Source organism: Myotis daubentonii, chromosome 2 (assembly GCF_963259705.1).
Source record: "Myotis daubentonii chromosome 2, mMyoDau2.1, whole genome shotgun sequence".
Classification (NCBI taxonomy): domain Eukaryota; kingdom Metazoa; phylum Chordata; class Mammalia; order Chiroptera; family Vespertilionidae; genus Myotis; species Myotis daubentonii.
Window position 1 is genome coordinate 8,273,074 of NC_081841.1, and position 7,037 is coordinate 8,280,110.

Genomic DNA, 7,037 nt, shown 5'->3' on the forward strand with positions numbered 1-7,037 from the left:
GGTATGACTTTGGCCCCTACCCCCGCCCGGTGTCCTTTTGTCTTGCGCCTGCCACACTGTCCCACAGCCCTCAGTGTTCATGGCTGTCTTTCCCCAACACTGACTTAGGTGTGGCTCGAACTCCTCTCCCCAGCACCCAGCACACGCCCTGGCACAGAGGGGCCCTTAGTGACTACCGCCGGAAGCCAGTTCCAGCATCATCATTGCAAGAGTTTCATCAAAAGGTGGTGGAACTTGGCGACTCGACAAGGGCTGAGTCACATATGTTGTCGCCTGTTGGGAATGGCGAAAGGCGTTTCCCCAGACCTGAACAGGGCTGATTGCTTGCTGCCAGTCAGCTCAGGGCATCTTAATCTGCATGCTATTGCCTCCCACTGGCCAAACACCCGCACAGCCGCAGGCAAATTCTCCCAATCTGACAATGGATTCTGTACCGACCCCTACCCTTTGAAGTGTACATCTCCACCCCGTCTTAGGACAAATTGTGTTAATAAATAGCAAGGGGTCCTGAGATGAGGAGAACTTAGTTCCTTTAACGAAGTCTTCTCTGACTCCCTAATGCCTCTCAAAATTATGCTTCGTCTCTGGGCTCTTTATTAAGTTACACACAGCCCTTCTCCAAATTTGCTGAACCCTTCTAGATGCTGGAACAAGAACTCTGGCAACTACAGGTGGAATGAATGAAAGACTCCTGGGCATGGCAGGGCGGGGGTTAAGGCCAATGGAGTGAGGCCCCCCTTGGGTACAAAATGGAAGGGGGCACCCCAACACTCAGTAAGCAAGATACAGCATGTTTCAAGGCACTCTTGTGAAAAGTCAAAGTTCATTCAAGAAATTCACAATAAACAACATATGACATTTTAAATCAAGCCCAGCTCAGTAGCAGTGCCCTGCCAAGCCGTAGTCTGAGGCAGAAGGAGCAGCAGCAGCAGAGTGAGCGGAGAGGAGGAGGCCTCCCAGGGAGGAGGGCATGGGGCAGGGGCAGGACACTGGCAAGAAGTCCGGGAACCTGTAACAAAGCCCCTGGACTCTGGCCTTTTCCTGCCAGGAAGGGCAAGCCTGGCCGGGGGCAGGAATGCCCTCCCAGGCGGAGGAAGCCGGGCTGGAGGCTGGAGGCGGAGTGGTGGCTGCAGGACCGAGTTCTCTCTCGGGACTTTGGCTGGAGTGAAATTCCTCGGTGTGGAGGGCACGCAGGGGTCTGCCCAGGGCTGAGAGGCGGCAGTTGAAGTGACGTCAGGGCCTGGCTGCTCTCCTCGGGTCTCCCACCAGCCCACCCGCCCTGTGCGCCTCTGTGTGCTGGGCAGGCTGAGGGCGGGGACCCCAGCAGGGGCCACACCCAGGCCTGGTCAGTGAGAGCCCCGTTTGGAGGTCAAGGTGATCCCGCTGTCATTAGCTAGTTATTCACCACAGGAAGGGGGCAGAGGGAGAAGGCAGGCACTGTAAGCAGGGCCGCTTCAGGCAGCTTCACGAGGGGCTGCTGCTTTGCACTCCCCAGGGACCCGGCGGCTCCTTCCCTGCAGATGTGGGGGTGGGGGTGGGGGGCGGAGGGCCTGGACAAGGGGAAGGCGGGCCCATGCACAGTCAGTCCGGGAACATAGGCAAGGTCTTTGCCTGTCAGTCTCACCTGGGAACAGAGATCACTGGCCAGGTCGCTGCGCTCTCCAGGTTGCCGGGGATGTCTGCTGCCTGGGAGCTTGGGGGGCTCCATCTCGTTACCCCAAAGAAAGGTCTAACCCCCCTGCCTCCTACAGAGGGCAAGAGACCTCAGCGTGAGGAGTCAGGCTCCCATGGGCCTGGCGGGGAGGTGCCCTCCACACCAGCCTCCTGCACGCGCTCCGGGCTCTGGGCTGCGGGCTCACTCTGTGGGCCTGGCGCTCACATGTTTTCATGCCAAGACCTCTGTCTTCCTCAGGTGCCTCTAAGAAGGCCTCCTTATTGGGGAAAAAAGGGAAAACACCTGTGCTCTCCACTGACTCAGCAGCCAGTACTTTTCCACTCCTACTCCTCTCCTCTCACCCTGTCCCCTCAGCCCTTCCTCTCACTCCTCTCTTCTCCTCTCCTCTCCCCCCTCCCCCCTTCTTCTCACCCCCTCCCCTCACCCTCTCCATTCACCCTTCCCCTCACCCCTTTTTCTCACCCCTCCCCTCTTCCCCTACTCTTACCCCTCCCCTCACCCTCTTCTCTCACTGTCCTGGGCCCCAGGGAGCCTTTTGTTCTGGTTCCTCAACAGTGAGAGGATCCATCGGACCCTCCATGGCACTCACTCCATGGAGAAGAGTGGAAAAGGGGGGATTGGGGGCGTTCTTGGGTTTTACACTCTTGCTGCTACCATCACCGCAAGTAGTGACAGCTTCACTCTTCCGGTTTGGGGCTTGTTGCTTTACCTGGCTTCTCCCTCGCCTGGCAGTCATCCCCTCCCAGCCCAGGTTCTCCCTCACCTGGCAGTCATCCCCTCCCAGCCCAGGTGAGCCCCTGCCAGGCAGTCGGCCCCTCCCCCAGGTGGCTCAGCTGCACCTCAGCTCCCGGCGCCCCACACCCGGCATGACGGAGACTCAGCAGTGAGGTGGCCTGGAAATAGACTATGAGAATCTAACACTGTTCAACTTTGAAAAATAAAATTCCCGATGATATAAAAACAAGCCAGCCGGCGACAGCAAGAAGAAGTCAGAAAAAAATAAAACAAGAAAAGCTTAATCATGCTCACGAGGGTGCCTTTGATGTGGGTGTGCAATCCCACAGGGGATCTGGGCTGTGGTTACTCTGTGCGGTTCTGATGAGAGGGGCGGGGCACGAACCCTGCTCTTCTCAGCTCTGTGATTCCGGGCCAGCTCCTTCACAGTCATGGAGCCAGCTGCTCTCTGCCGGGACAGGAAGTTTGGCTCATGGAATTTTTTAAAAAGTTCTCTATTGGCCCCAACCGGCTTGGCTCAGTGGATAGAACGTCGGCCTACAGACTGAAGGGACCCGGGTTGCAGGCTCACAGGAGGCAACCAATCAATGTGTCTCTCTCACAGCGATGTTTCTCTCCGTCTCTTCCCCTCCCTTCCACTCTCTCTAAAAATCAAGGGAAGCAATATCCTCAGCTGCTCTACTGTATCTGCCTTTAAATGGTTTAAATTTTCCTACTCTAACGTACATGTATACAATCGTAAGTGTGCAGGGCAGTGAGTATTATAAATCTATGCAACCACACAACCACCCAGGTCCATGCAGAACATTCCAGGCTCCAGCAGCCTCCTTCACTCCCCCTCACGCTCACTCTCTCCCAAAGTTCATCTCTGTTCTGATTTTTCTCACTATGAATTAGTTGTGCCTATTTTTTAATTGTTGTAAATACATAACATAAAATATGTCATTTTCACCATTTTTAAAAATGATTTTTAAAAGTGATTTTTTAAAGAGATGGGAAGGGAGAGGGAGAAAGAGAAAAACATGGATCAGCACTGGGAATCGAACTGGCAACCTTTCGCTGCAGGGACAACGCCCAACCAAATGGCCGGGGCGCTTTCGCCATTTTAACCTACACAGCTCAGAGGCATTAGGCACATGCACGCTCTTGTACACGTCACCACCATCCATCTCCAGAACTTTTTCTTCATCTCCAACTGAAACTCTCTCCCCATGAAGCAGTAGTTCCCCATCCCCTCTCCCTCCGCCCCACCCCCCCCACCCCGTCCCAGGCACCCATCATTCTACTTTGCCTCCATGATGCTGACTGCGCTAGGTACCCACAGCCTCAGCATGTGCCCTGACTGGGAATCAAACCCACCACCTTTTGGTGCATGAGATGACGCCCCAACCCACTGAGCCACCCGGCCAGGGTCGGCCGATGGTCTTCTGGAGGAAGGTGGTGACAGAGCGCTCTGGTGACCACTCAGGGTCACTGTTGCGCAGCCCAGGAGGCACCATTTAGAATCCCATCAGGCACCCTGTGAGCGGTGCCCCCCGCATTGTCACAACAAGGGTGCCTGTGAGGAAGGGAGGGCCCGTGCTGAGCCGTGTGCAGGGCAGGGCGGTCCGATGAGAAGCTCTGGGAGACATGATAAGGCCGGGCTAGGGGCTGGCAGAAGGGACAGGTGGACAGCTGCAGAAGCCTGAGTCATTGCCAGGGGAAAGTTAACACAAGTTCAGGTCTAAGAGCAGGTGGGAAGGGCAGGTGGGCCAACATCCTGAGTGTAAACAGTTTCTAGAAGGACCTTCGGAGCAGGGCTGGCTGTGTTGAGGAGATAATGAACTGAGGTTTGGGGGTTTGGGTAGTTGCACTTGCTCAAGAAAGAAGAGGAAGTTCACTTAGATATCATAACATTAAAAAATATATATGATGGTAGATCAAGCATGTCAAACTCGCAGCCGGCGGGCCGCATAAATGAGGCCTGCGGCCCGCCGGCTGCGAGTCTGACATGATTGTTGTAGATAAATTCCCAGACATGACCCAGCAGAGGGACTCATTCCTCATCCAAAGGGGACGCCTGGGAGCGTCTGCGGCTTTGGAGGTGGTGCAGGGAGGCCCCCCATGTGCTCCTGAGGTCATCCTTAGTGCCTTTACATTCCTGTTTGATCCAATCCCATCTGTCCACTCCGTTCAACGCAACGACACTCTAGTCCAGCCCACAGGTGTTCATTGAGCATCTACAACTCCTCAGCATCAGAGATAAGACACAAATGGCATGGCCCTGCTCCTGACTGGGAGGCGAAATGCAGGCAACTACGGCAGAACAGGGAAGATGCTACAAGGGAGGTTCTGCAGGTCACGGAGGGAGGGCAGAGCAGGGGAGTCTACTAGAACAGCACCAAAACCGGTGGCTCAAGGCGACAGAAGTTTACTGTCTCACAGTTCTGGAGACTAGAAGTCCAGGATCAAGCTGTGAGCCAGCCAGCTCGCTGAGGGCTGGAGGGGCGAATCCTTCCGGCCTCTTCCAGCTCCGGTGCTTGCAGGCGATCCTTGCTGTTCCGTGGCTTATAGATGCCTCACTCCATCACAGGCCGTCTTCTCTGTGAGTCCTCACATCTTCCATCCTCTTGCGCGCATCTCTGTGTCCTACTTTCCCTTCTATAAAGACCCCAGTTGTATTGGGAGGGAGCTTAAGGACCACACGGCCCCTCTCCCCATGCTGGAAATCCCACCCCCACCCCCTTGGCAGGACTGTCCTGGACTCAGGGAGTGCTTGGGCTCTGTTCCTACTTTCAAGCATACCTTCCCTGAGGCCCACTGCCGGGAGCGGGTCCATGCTTGCTGTTTCAAGGGACCCGGCATATATGGCATACTTTTCTTAATATGTTTGCTCACCTTCTTGGCGCTGTGTTTTAACCAAGGTCACCTCTCCGAGAAAGGTTGAATCCCCAGGTAGAGATTTTCCCCTGAAGTTAGGGAGGGAATAAAACCCCTCAACTAAGTGCCAGGCGGGTAACTAATCACTTTAACTATGAACAATCATGCTTAAGCTACATAATCTTTACTCCCTGGAATGGAGATAAGAAACGCCCTAACCTTTGGAATAGAAATTGACAGGATTAAAATCAACTGGTATAAATACAGATGTAACCAGACAGCAAGACACAGAACTTATAAGACAGAACTGAGAACACAGGGCTTGGAAGACAGGACCAAGAGAGACAGAGCCTAGGCACAGAACCTACACAGAACGTTCTCTAGAGACAGAAGAACTTCGCTGGGGAGAGCATGCCAGAGGATCCTGGACAGGGACTGGCCTCGGAGCTTGGAGGCAAAGGCGAGAGAGCATGGCAGGGGATCCTGGACTGAACCTGACTACGGAGATTGGCAGGAGAGCCTGACTAGAACCTGGTGACTGAACCTGACTGGAGAACCTGAGCAGAACCTCTCTGGAGATCCAGACCAGAACTTGGCTGGAGATCCTGGCTAGAGATCCTGGCTAGGCTGCTGATCAACTGAACGCTGTCTCCGTGTCATTCCTTCTTCGCCAACTCCGTCCACACCTATGGGGACCCCTGGACCTGCTGGGACTGGACGCCGGCAGCCCACCTCAGATCCTGCTTCTCTCTAGACGGGCCTGTCAGTCAGATCGCTATCTCTACACTGTTCTCGCTCTGCGTGTTGCATAATTTTTTCCTTTTGAACTGATCGTGTCTTGAGTACAGCAGAGGAAGTGGTAAGCATGTGTCCAGGGGAGATTAGTATGGGAGCGGGGAGATGGCTGGACGCCTGTGGTCTCTCGCCCCGCCCCGCCCCAGGCGATGGGCAGAGGGAGACTGGGCTTTGGTGAGGAGGCATTTGAGGACACTGCGCAGATTCTGAGTGCATGGGGTCATCCGCTCTGGGGCCCAAGGCCGTCAGGGCCTCTCCCAGGGACCTGACCCCCCACCCTGTTTCTTCCCTTCAGACTGGCCGACGGGGTGGCCTTCGATGCCGTGGATTCTCTTGTAGGCTCTCCGCATCCCCTGCTTCTCTTCAAGGGGCCGCTCCCTCTGCAGCCTCGGGGGTTCCCGCTCCTCAACACGCCGTAAGGCAGGACGCCTGGGAGCTGCCAAAAACCCATCCACATCCTCAGGGCTGTTGTTTTCCTACTTATTACAAAGCAAAACTAGACGGATAAGCAGTGTGGTTAATTGAGGGAAGTCAAAAAGTTCTGGAATTTCCGTGGACCTTACTCCGCACAAAATGGTCGTGGTGCTCAGAGATGCTAACCTGGTTCTGGGCCCTTAAGGGAGCCCGCCTGTCCTTTTATTTCGAGGAGGAGGAACCCCAGCCGCCCTCAGTGCTGCCTGAGAGAGCACCGTGAGGAGGCCTTCATGCCCCACAGACACTGAGTGGGAGAGAGGGCAGCTGTGCAGCAGCCCCAGGCCAGACAGAACTGGTTACCATCTTCCCCAAGAGACCATGAGGGTGGGCCAGCAGGTCGACCTTCTGGTCCACCCGGTCACTGCCATGCTCCCCAGGCTCCCCCTTGACCCGGAACTTCACAGTCAGGCCCCTGGTCCGATCTCTCACGGTCCCAAACCCCTCCCCATGCTCGTGGGGACTCCTGGGACTCAGGGACAGCTCGCTCTCTTAGCCTCGG